This window comes from Rhododendron vialii, chromosome 7a, assembly GCF_030253575.1.
Source record: "Rhododendron vialii isolate Sample 1 chromosome 7a, ASM3025357v1".
NCBI classification, from domain to species: Eukaryota; Viridiplantae; Streptophyta; class Magnoliopsida; order Ericales; family Ericaceae; genus Rhododendron; species Rhododendron vialii.
The window spans coordinates 39754838-39767707 of record NC_080563.1 but is presented as its reverse complement, the minus strand read 5'-3'; the positions used below and the strand labels follow the sequence as shown (position 1 = coordinate 39767707).

Below are 12870 nucleotides of genomic sequence, written 5' to 3'. Positions count from 1 at the left end.
AAAGAAATGAGTGGAATAGTAGTACATGTTGGTAGTTAGGGAGCATAATCAATACTATGGGGTCTCTCCCTTATTAATCATCCTCTTCCCCATTTTTCTATAAATGTAGATGTAACAGAGAGATATGTAAAGTATGAACACCAATGAGAAAGAAAAGGCAGAGAGTAGAAAAGAAAAACACTGAGTATCATATAATAGGTCTTGAAGATCTACTTTGCCCTTGATAGTTCTTGGAGAAACTATCTTTCTATATATTTGTGTCCATCTCTTAATTTAGTTTATGCAATCTTATTTATTTTGCTCTAGTTTTATAACAGTTATAGTATTTTTTTTTTAATAACAAGTGGAATTCAAAATGACACATAAATTTGGACAGTAAAAGTTGAGTTGAGTTTTGTTCAACTTCCGCTTAAGAGGGTGAACATTACTCTCCTTCTTATTGGTTGAAATGATGTGGATCCAACCACAACGTGATGTCATGCTTACCAAAATGTGTATTGCAAAGGTGAGATCTACACCATTTTAACGAATAAAAGGGAATGTATTTTTCACCATCTTTTAAGGCAGGTGAACAAAATTGCACTCATAAAAGTTTGAGCTCCTAAAGTTTACAATGTATAATATCAATGATGACTTATATGGCCCTTGTTAGCAATTTTTGTTGATGGGGTCTACATAGATTATAAAATTAAATATTGTATACTGTTGAATAAGGTTTGAATGGTGTTGTATTATCCATTAAGTTGTGATCGTTTAATTATGTGACCGGATAATTGACAAGTCTCTATTAGCACATGTTTGGGTCATATTACGAGCGTTAAGTGATGCGGGCTTTGTAAAGACCCGTATCACCTGATCTGCTTAACTCTTAGTCTAACCACGTAGCCTTAAAAGGTTAATTTTAAGTTAATAATAACTGGTCGGCGTTGTCTTATATATCATTTCTTTTTCCCATGGAATATCGATGTGGAATATTACAATCTCCTCACCTTGGTTGCAACGTCCTTGTTGCATTGGCTCAGAAACCTTCCCCTGGTGGCTATGGTGTGACACTTAGCTCTGTACAGTACATCAAGCTTGTACCAAATTCTAGAGGTGACTTCCACCATGTAGACCAGGGTTGTATTCTGATACTACGTTTAACGACCCACACCGACTGGCTTGTAACGACCTTGATTTTCAATAAATAAAAATTTCGTTAAATATTTAAATTTTATTTTAATTACTTGGATTTCTTTAAAATTTCGTTTTTGTTTCTAATAATCCGTCATTATTAGATTTGAGATTTACAAAATTATATCTTTTCGTCCCGGACAATTTAGTCATTTTCTAAAGACAAGTATGCTTATAAAGTACTTGTATATTTTCCTAACGAGTTAAATAAAATCTTTAAATTTTATTTTCTTGACTAGAAATTTTACATGGCAAGTAGAATTAGTTTTCAATTGGTTAGTTAGAGAAACCAAACTACCTAGTTCCTTTCTTTTTCATCCTTTGGTTAATAACCGCTAGGAAAACTTGTAACCGTTGGGTAATAGAGTTTTAATGGCCAATAAAATTTTGATGCGACAAGTCAAGAAAAGAATCTTGGGTCATGTCATATCAACCTTAATTTTTCTTTATCATTTGGTCTATAATTTTTAGGGAAGATATTACCCATTGGATAATAGAAAATAGTCTACTAATATATATATATATATATGTGTGTGTGTGTGTTACAAGACTAGTCACACGAGAATCTTGTACCATGGGAATCTTGTACCTTGCTTCCAAGAAGTCAACCTTGTCATTTCAACCTTTCATGTCAACCTTATTTTTTCTTTACCCATTAGATAACAAATGTTAGGGAAATTATTATCCCTTGGTTAATAGAGATTAGACTTGTCAAGTGTGTGTGTGTGTGTATATATATATACAAAATTTGATAAGACAAGTCATGCCTAGGATTATAGCCTTAAGCCTATTTATACTAGAGTTACTTTCCTAGATATATATATATATATATATGCATGGGAGAAAGGAGAAAAAGAAAGGGAGAGAGAGAGGCCGAGAGAGAGAGAGAGAGAGGTGCATGTGTGTGTTTTGAGGTTTGTACACTTGCACAAGCTACCTCTTTAGCCCTATTTTAGCCTTAAGTCCAATTGACTAGACAACTCATTCTAGTCAATTTCTAGCATAGAATCCTAGCCCTAATCATCCTAGATTTGATTCTAAAGTAGCCTTTAATCATCCTAGAAATTGACTACAACCTAGACCTATGAATGACTAAACATGGAAGGCTATGCTTTAGCCTAATCAAACTCTTCCCTAGACTTGTAAGACTTGCCAACCTAGACTATGATCACCTAAATTTACCTCGAAAGCCTAAGATCTTACTTGATTTTATGGCCTTATGCCTAAAGATTGGATTTGACAAGTCATGGAAGGCTTTCAATCATGATTTGCCCTTTTAACCATTGAACAATATTTGCTAGGGAAAATTTTATTCATTGGGTAATAGAAGTTAGTTTGGCTATAAATAGCACCCCATCTTTGCCATTCAACTCACACCTTCACCCATTCAACTTCTCTCTCTAGAATCCTTGTGTTCTTACTTTGTTTTTCCTAGTTCTTCCTTGTTCTTGAGTTCTTCCTAAGTTCTTCAAGAAACTCATCCTAGGCCGCCACTAAACCGCCACTCAACCACCCTTCGATCCATAAAGTTTAAGTAGTTTAGTCAAGATCCAGTTTCGAGAGAAACCTTTCTCTTTCGAATCTACCGGAGGCCAACCGTAGGAAGTTACTCCGCCCGACATACACATTCTCTCCGTAGTCGCTACTACCGCCAAGAAGAAAGATAGAGTCCCATAGATGCTATCTCTAAGTATACGTAGAACCCCTAGTTCAATAACTCTACGTATTGCATAGAATCGTACGTTAGAAAGTAGAATGTTCTTGATTCAAAGTATCAATATCCTCATCATTTTCCTTAAGTAGATAAGGTTATCTATTGTTTATTTATCAAGTAGATAAGGTTATCTATCATTTATTATCGCCATGCATGGTATTCAACAAGTGTATCTTACTAATGGAAGAATGAGCATGTTGAATAAGCTACTTTTACTCTAATAAATATGTGTTGTTTTGAATTTTCCACAAAGAGAAAAAATGGTTTTCGAAAGATAAAACTTTATCATTGATAGAAGTATTCGTATTTTGATCTTTAGGATGGTTATGAGCATGATTACTAATATAGAGTTGGATAATCTTGTAAGTTTAGTTTCAAGATTATAATGAATGATTTATATTTGTGAAAAGTCCTACTGCGGAGTCTATGTATGAAAACGAGACACGAAAATTGAGAAAGTAGAAACATGACACATAGGGTGTGGTTTAATGAAAAGGCGTGTTTTGAAAAGGTAAAATATTTTGGAAACCGTAATATGGCCGGACATGGTAGCCCATTGTGTGGTGTGTATTTTGTGTGTCAATGGGAACCCGGTGAGACGGAACCATTATGAGGATATTCGGGAACCCGTAACGGCGGAACCGAGGTTGGGTGTGTTAAAAATGATTTTGAAAATGTTGATATGATTATGAAATGTGGAAAATGGTGGCACGGTCTACGAGGAGTCGCGTAGGAGAAACTCGAAAAATCATGGACACCAACGTTAGTTTAAATAGTGAATGCGGATGTGTCATTATTAACTATTTTGTCGCATATGTATGAACTATGTGGAAATCATTGAATTTATGATCGTTTGTTCGTAAGTTAAGGGTCAGTGAGTATGGGTTATTCTATTGAGCTATCGTAGCTCATGGTGTTACCTTTGGTGACCTTGACATATTATATTGATGGCGACGCCGGTATAATGTGTCAGATCTTATAGATGAACATGGTGAACTCTACACCTTGGAAGCTTTTGGAGCTGAAGAGCTGGCTAGGATGGAGGAGTAGGCGGAACTGTAGTTAGGAACCCTAGTTTCCCCTCCCTTTTGTAATGAAAGTACTCGTATGGAGGTTTGTGGGCACGCGCCCCCGGGGAGATTTTCATTTATAAAATCGGGAGCGGCCCTTTTTCGGAAAAGCGCGGCGAAACGCCTCGATTCAGAGTCGCCACTCGGGTTTTAGCGGTTAAAACACCCAAGGAATCGAACTTGAAAAACGTTTGCCACGTTTGTTTGATTTTTGAAAAAGCGTAGACCGGTCCGTCGTCACCTTCGATATCTGAGGTTCGAGAGCCAGGTTATGAGAGGGGAAGGGTTTTATGGCACCCCTCTCGTCCAATCCGGAGATCGGTCTCTACTCAGGCATTTTTGTAAAACTTTTGCATTTTTCTCTCATTTAATCTTTTTTTTTAGCCAGTTAGGGAAGTGGAACAGTTAATGGGGGTTTAAAACTGTAACAAGTTGCAGTTATGTGATAAAATGTTTATGGATGACTTGCTTGCAATGATAAATATAGATTGAGAACAAGCACTGAGCAACCCGAATGAATTGAAGTACGCTGCCCTGAAGAGACATGAGCAGGCTCCACACCAGCATGCACTGGCCGAACCACTGCATGCTGATACGACCTGCGCACGCCACAACCAAACTGGCGTACTCCACTTGTCTGGTCTCACGGTTCTTGTTTGCAATCCTCTGGGCTCTGGAAAAGGACCAGCGCACACCCAGGATAAACCTCGCAGTTAATTAGAGCAGGATATATGTAGTTACAGACAGATGAAATGGCTTAGAGCCATGAAAGACAACAGAATGCCCCAAAAACAGTGTGGGAACAGAAAAGAGGCCAAAACTAAGCTAAGATGCAAGGGCCAACCACTGGATCCTGGGTAACACTGCCGTACGCCAGTCATCAAAAGCTGTACGCCAGTTTGACCTTGGTTCAGTGCTTGGCTTTTGCACTATCTGGGCTCTGGAACATGACCAGAAGGATCCCAGAGGCCCTCAAAATAGTTAAGGAGTAACCATTACCTACCACAGACTAGCAGCTCTAAATATACAGAAAGCAGTAAACTGGTTATTAGCATGCTAAGGTGATTGATAGAAATGTAAGTTAGCAGAAATGATGATTGATGATCCCGACGCCGCCAGTAGTGCATGTATCACCATGACTGGCATACGGCTCTATTGTACTAGCGTGCACCATGTATCATCTCACACGATTGCTATATTTTTACCAGTTTAAGGCCAGGACTAGTATTGACTACTAGCCTGGACCTTACTGGTTCCCCTCAGGAGATGAAAACAGAAAGGAACACAAAGGTGGTATACCTTTGCTTGGGATGAAAGGATAGCTTGAGCTTTGATTTGGAGAGATAGAAGGTGGTAATGTAAGTATGTATCAGTGGAGTATGAGACTGAAAGACCCCTTTCTTGCTTCCTCTTTCAATGGAGTCAATGGAGGAGTAGAGAGAGAGAAGAAGAAGAAGGGCCTTGGGTTCTTTATGTGGTTAACCCCTTGCAAATGAATGCAAGGGGGTATTTATAGAGGAGAGAGGGCCTGAGGAAGGGGGCTGATCAGTTGGGTTAAGGGTTTGGTTAGGTTAGGAGGGAGCCTCCCATGCATTAAATGCATGGGACTTGGCTTGATGGAGGGTGTAGGAGAGAGAGGGAACGCCTCTGCCGAGAGTAATCATCAGGGAGACTGTAGCCGACGTTAGGGTGGCACAAAAGTCTCGTCCATGTGGCTGAATAAAGTTGATTTGACTGGGATTGACTGGCGTGCACCACATATGGACCAGCGTGCGCCAGTGAAAACTGAGTCAACGGCCGATGACCAACACGTGGCAGTCAACTGGCGTACGCCAAAGGAACAATGGCGTAAGCCAATTTGGGTTTTGCTGGGACTGTTTGGCTTTGGTTTGAAGGGTTTGGAGTGGGTTCGTGCTTCGTTCTCCAAGATAATGTGGAATAATACCCCAAGCGTAGGGCTTAACACGTCGATTGAAGCATAATAAACCGGAAATCCGGGATCGTACCCAAGGGAATAATTATACGGCTTGGTCGGATTTGTAGATGCAAGTAAGGGCTTTTGGCTTTTAGACAGCCAACTTTGTTTTACTTTAAACGGTGGAAATAAAAGGCTAAATTAAAAACGAATTAACTAAAGAAAAGATAGGCTAGGTCTAGGAATTATTGCTTCGCCTCAAACCTTGCCTTCAAATAAGGTTGAAATACCCCAAGCGTAGGGCTAGGTCGTCGGTAGCATAATAACCGGAAAGTCCGGGATCGTACCCACAGAGAATCGAAAACAGCTTATTCGGAATGTAGATTTTATAAGGTGGATTGTGGCGTTTAAGACGGCCAACTTGGTTTTGCTTTGAAACGAAGAAAATTGCCAAGGCAATTGACTAGGATAACGCTTAATAAACTAAAAGGAGGCAAGTCTAGGGATCGTCTAACCCTTGACAAAGGATGTTACCGGTTCTCAATATAACTCAGGCGAGAGCCACGACCGCGTGCTCACGCCCGGAGAATTTAGCTTTAATGACTACGTTTATCAAAAGATGTGATTAACCGGAATTAAATCAACCTATTTTTGCTAATGTATCTAACACGTAGGGGGCCACGAGCCCTCAATATGTCGCTTGCCAAGACCGCTTGACTAAACTTCATACCAAGGAGTTAACACGCCTCGCTTAGACCAAAAAGGTTAGGTTCATGAAATTCCGAAAACCAAGATTTTAAGCCCGAAGGTTTGAGAACCAAATAACCACCTAAGTCCTCGGGAAAGATTACCCCGAGACTTGGCCTATCAACTACTCACACATAGCTAAAGCATGAAAGAAAGCATAAAAACGAGACATGACTTTTAACCGATAAAAACGAAAACAAACTTGATATTATAAAAGATCTAGTCCGTAGGAACAACTTTAATAAACGAGAAATTAACAAACGAGAATTACTTACTTGAGTTCTTAAGGAATTACACTAGAAAAGCTTGAAAGACCATTAATGGAGGAAAATTAAAAGCTATTAAAGACCTAGATAACAAAGGGGAGAGAGGAGACCCCTATTTATACACAATGGGTTTCTCTCTCCTCAAATATCTAAAAACATGCTATTAAAGGCAAGTATTCCATAAATGGAAAGTCCAAAAAGTAGCAAAATATCTGGTCGAAAGCTCTCCGTATCGATACAGAATAAGCAAAGTATCGATACCACATCGTTAAGCTGAAAAGGCCAATCTCCCGTAACAATCCCGTATCGATACAGATTATGGCCGTATCGATACGGGACTCTCTGATTGGAAAGATAACAAACGCGTATCGATACGGTCCAAAATCCGTATCGATACGGGGAGCTTATCTCTGGTCTTCAGGCCAGCCTCCAAAACTTGACACCCGACGACCGTTGGCTTGCCCGATGCTCCTCGCCTTCGTTATTTGGTCACTTTGGCACCAGTTCCACCGGGCGATGATTCTTGAATTAACTTGGGGGTTGACTTTGCACTCAAAATACGCCTTTTAAGGGCGTTTTGCCTGAAACACTTAACAAACTACCTTACGAGCAATATTGACTAAAAACGACAAATAATAGCTAAAAGCACTTCTAACTAACGGACTTAAGCACCACGATCAAGCAATCTTAGGTGCGTATCAATTATTAACACTCAAGACTCAAGCTAAATCACACTCTTCACCCAATTACACAATTTAAGATACTTGATTAAAAGTTCTCAAATTAGAAGATAAAATGATTTGAGAACCAAGCTAGCTCTATAATTCATTTGGCAAATACTTCGAGCGACAGAGCTCTAAGCATCATGTGTGGTGGGTAGGCGATGCTCCCACCTACATATGATCAAAGAGGTTAACACCTCGGTGATTTGTCAAACAAACCCGAACCTCACATCAATTTTCAAATCAAAGTTTAAAGCTTTATTGGGTGCAAAATGCAATTTTCGCCCGAGCCATGAGATGCTAATCATTCCATGACCTAACCTTGGAAACTACTCACCCATATCTAGAGAGATAGGAGCAAGTGAAAATCTACTTAACATAATTAAAAGCAACACTAGATGAAAATTAGAGATTATGATAGATCGGGAGAAAATAAACAACTTTAATAAAGACAATAATAACAAAACTAAACTAATTAAGGCAAGAAATTAAAAGATAAGTGCTGGAAAAAAATGAAGAACAACAAGAACAATTTGAAAATGCAAGCCAATCTAATCCTAGATCTAGAAAATTGTACTATTGAATCTATCTACTTGTTTTTGTACAAAAATGACATAAGCTTTTATACTCCGGAGACCCGCGCTTGGAATTTTCCCAAGATGCTCAGAAAATTCGCTCTTAAGTCCCTCGGCATTGATGACAACGGCCTTAGAGTGCTCTACTATGGGGCTTGGCATCAATGTAACACGATACATCCCATCGATGCCGAGGTGGTTAAGGGACTGGACCACTAAGGGGCTCGGCATCGATGGACCTTAGAACTTGACATCGATGCCGACTGCATTAACCCAGAATTCTGCCTTGGCTGCCTGCCTCTTGCTCGGGCAAATCTGGTTCTGCTCGGGCAAATCACCTTCGAATCAGCTTCTGCTCGGGCGAATCAGAGTCTGCTCGGGCGAATCAGCTTCTGCTTGGGCAAATCAGCTTCTGCTCGGGCAAATCAGCTTCTGCTCGGGCAATGACATGCCTTACGCCTCGAAAACTCCCTTGTTTGGTGATTCACCTACAAAACAGAACTAAAACACTCTACAAGAAAACAACGTTATCAATAACTAATTAGTACTTAAATTAAACTAAAGCTAAACACTAGCGCACCCTACATTACATTCTCGGGTGCTTATCAGTTCGAAAGAGGTTCGGGATGCTCAAAACTCAAACACACCATTATTGGGGAAATAAAAGATCGAAAAATAGCGTTATCTGGATGGTCCAGAATGGGGTGTCTACAAGGTTATGATGTGATAATGAATCAGACTCTATTTAGATATTCAATAAAATTGTCTATTTAACGTTTTCAAAATTCGGGGCGTTACATGGCTTACTTAACCCTTAGCCAAACCACGTGGCTCAAAAGGTTAACCTCAAGTTAATAGTAATTGGTCGGCGTTATCATATATATATGTATATATATCATTTCTTTTTTCCATGGAATATCGATGTGAGATATTATAGGCTTACTGTATATATAGAGACCAACTAAAATGACCCAACATGATTCCATATATTATGATGGGGTTTGACAGAACCAGAGCTTATAAATATGTGATTAAAGCCCTTACTCTAAAACCTAACCTCTTTTCTCATATCATTTTATCGTGTCTAAGACTAAGGTTAAAATCAAAATAAGAGCTTTGGAGGTGGAATAAACGCAGATCTGTCTAGGGGTAAGCCCCACAAGCCGGTGGGATTGGGCAACCAAAAGACAAAAAAAAAAAATTAATAAAATCCAACAAAGAAAAAAATTAGGGGTATGTATAGTTTCCATCCAAAAAAAATTAAAAAGTTTCTTGGAATACAAACAATATAGTCATATTTATGGGGATGAATTATTCCAAGAACTTAGATATTTGAAACCAATATTGCCGAGATAATTAAGTAACAAAATCGATTGACAACATTTGATTTTACAAGGTCTTATTGAAATATATGGTGGTTTTAAATGGTATAGGTTATTTATCGAATTTTGTTGACTATACAAATCACAATTGAGCTAAATTGAAAACGAGTACTTGGATAAGTTAAAATACGATAATTTAATTAAAAATTTTGCTTCAAAAAATGCAAGGAGAAATTATTTTTTTAATCAGATCGTGCTAATTATAAACCACTATAACCGGGGTTACATTTTGATTTTGATTTTTTGATGTACTCCATTCAAGCTAAAAATACATGTAACTTTGTATGTCTTTTTAATTTTTATAGATTAATAATAAGTGAGCAATCAAATTTGAGTTTAAACTTGGACTATCCAAATATCGAGACCCGCACTGAACACACACCATTTCCATCGCAATCCAAATATAGAGAGACTGTGCTTAGTCGCCATTGTCTTTGTCCCTTTGCAAGAGACGGAGGTTGGCGGAACCTTAGCCTTATTTGTGGAATTCTATATGTAAGGACAAGTCGGATTTTGCAAATGGAGAATTTCAATTAATACCCATAAAAGAAATGGATGAGACCACTATTTTATAGAACTGCGAGTGGGCGGTGGGGTTTGAACCCTCACCAAACAAAGGATACTAGTAAACTCGAAAGGATTTTTTTTTTTTTTTTTGTTAAACTACTATATGGAATGGAGTATTGGCGTATCAAAAAACAATAAATAATTAAGATGAGTGTAGCTGGAATACGGAACAGGGCAAGGAATGAAGCAAGGAATTGAATACTACAGTGAGTACAAACTAAGTAATTGGTGACCACACATTAGTTCCTTGCGGAAGGCAGGTTGGTGCAGTGCTGTATCTCACTGTCTAAAAGTATTTTGGATGGTCCGAATTTTAAAAAAAAAATTCGGGAAAAAGTTAAATCCCCGGATTTTTAAAAATCTAGACCATTGATTGTCGAGACAGACGGATACGATCAAGCACTGCAACTTGTAGTGCGCTAGGAAGCGTTGCAGGGTCCCACAAGTTCTGAACCTATTCATGGCTCAACAGTAAGGGTTTGCTCGGTACCCATATAGAGACATAGACGTCCTTCTTTCTTCCTCTCGCTCCAATAATTCATTAGATGCAAAACATTTGTTTGAGGGTTCTCGAGAAAAATAAGCTTAATCCATGTATAGTTTCTCAATTCAATCATTTACTTTTCAAAATTTTGAAAACTAAATGAAAAATTAGATGATTAGATCAAGCACCTAAATGTACCGGATTCAGTTGATTTTTAGCGAAAGCCTTTGAAAAATTATTTTACATCTGATGAACGGTTTAGGTCATTTGTGTGGGGCCCGAAGTGGGCCCCACACCGCAATCTGCACTCGATTGCTATACACATTTGCTGTGCAAGTAGTCGGGTTGTTCTGGATAACACACGTGGGCGGCTGAACTGGGATAAAAAAAATGCGTATTATTATTATTATTATTTTGGTTTTTACATATAGTTTTATATTTCTTCAATATTGTCTGCATTCGATCGTTCGAAACAATCATACTAAATAAAAATTTATTAAAATTTGTGAGTAAATAGATCATGTATCTCAACAAAACATACTAAATTATGTCCGAGAATTTTTAACCAAAATAAGTATATCTTCATTTTATATAATGGTGTGTAAATAAAATATATAGTTTTTGATCCTGTGTAATTAAAATATTTGTTACACCTTTTTATCCCCGCTGACCTAAAGTCTTGCAGCCACCCCACACCACACATGTCGTTACGGTACGGACTTACAATCTCAGAACGCCGGTTTTTGTTTTCTTGTGATAATTCTCGGAAGGGTTTTAACTTTTTCTTGATATCACTTTCCTACTTGTCACCCATGTTATGTTGTTTACTTTCAAATAGTGTTGGTCAATTTGATTGCAGGAGGAGGAACCCGGGGATGCTGCCAGGCATCTCGGTGCTAAGCGGGTATCGAGCAGCATTCGGTCGTTCATTTTGACACGAACAACTCGAATTTAATCTAAGCACATACAGATCTGAATCGCGCGTCTATTGCTCGATCAAGATCTCAATTGTCGATTGTTGAATCGGCTGCTCAGCACCGCTTTCAAGAACCCCGCCAAGGGGTCGCCACTGGGGCTGCAAGCAACCACTTGGTCGGTACTCTGAGCATTTGAGATTTAGATAGAAGAATAAAAAAAATGCTACTGAAAGGAGACATTGATGAATTGGAAATTCTAATAAGGTCTAATTTTGCTGTCTTTCTTATCTTAATTAATAGAGTTTACCTCAATATATTAATTGATTTTTCTGCCCACTAATTTTTGGAAATTATGAATGAGTGGCTTAATTAACTTAACCACCCAATTAGAGGCCAACGTGAACTCCCCACTTATTATTTTATTATCAATTTTAAAATGATGAGATTAATAGTACCACGATCACCATCGAATAGCATTCTCATTTATGTCGGAAAGAAGACGCCACATAACTTAATTAGTTGATAAAATAGGTGACGGGCTCTTCATTTGGTGTCGATTCAAGACCCACCGTCAATCCTCCATTGTCACCATTGAAATTAAATTAAGCACGGCAATCCCATCCATAGCAATCAACATCGTAAAGAAGCGATCAGTTTATCACAAGACTTTCGAAACGTATTCGAATTATTAGAACATCGATTAATCAACGCTTTTGGGTAAATTTCTAGCAATAACCAAAAACATAGAATAGAAAAAGGATTTTGATTTTCGCGCTCCACTTTTTACTGATAGTGCTCTACTTTGTTCATAAAGTTACTAGTAACTTCACATTAGAAGTGGAGCGTCATCAGCAAAAAGTGGAGCGCGGAAATCAATTTTCTAGAAAAAATACTTTTTGAACTTGTTTTCTTGTACTTGACTTATATTTATTTGTTGTAATTGTTTAAACTTCTGGTCATGATTTTCTCCCTGTTGGAAGAATTTTCGAGTAGTTTAACGAAGGAGTTGACACATTGTTTAAATGCAATCTTGCAGATAGGAGGCCAGACTGACCGTCACTACCGCTGACAGATTTTTGTTGCGCAACCTGAAGAATGGCATAGCCAAACTCTCTTCTTGCAAGATCTCCAAGGTTCGTCACAAGGATGTTGGACCGGCCCATTTACTGGCAAAGCGGGCTCTGAGATGCTTTACGCACCAAACATTAGCAGGAGATCTCCTATTTTTGCATAGAGCTGCTGTTGCTTTCCCTTTTGATTAGTAGCTGTTAATTTTATGGTTGTTTTATAGTTTTATGTATGCTCTGGTTGTAATCTCTTGTAAACTGTTTCATTATC

The 12870-nt window shown here is 38.3% G+C and overlaps 1 protein-coding gene across 7 annotated transcripts in view; it reads right to left on the bottom strand.

Annotated features, from left to right (window-relative positions):
* Positions 1–12870, bottom strand: part of LOC131332499 (pathogenesis-related thaumatin-like protein 3.5) — a 117023-nt gene that overhangs the window by 17427 nt on the left and 86726 nt on the right. For 2 of the 7 annotated variants that reach the window (XM_058366779.1, XM_058366781.1), the window contains exon 1: positions 5587–5592. The exons of the other annotated variants lie outside the window; for them this stretch is intronic. The gene's annotated coding sequence lies outside the window, so the exon portion shown is untranslated. Of the gene's footprint in view, positions 1–5586; positions 5593–12870 lie in introns of those variants that run through there. 7 annotated transcript variants of the gene reach the window in all.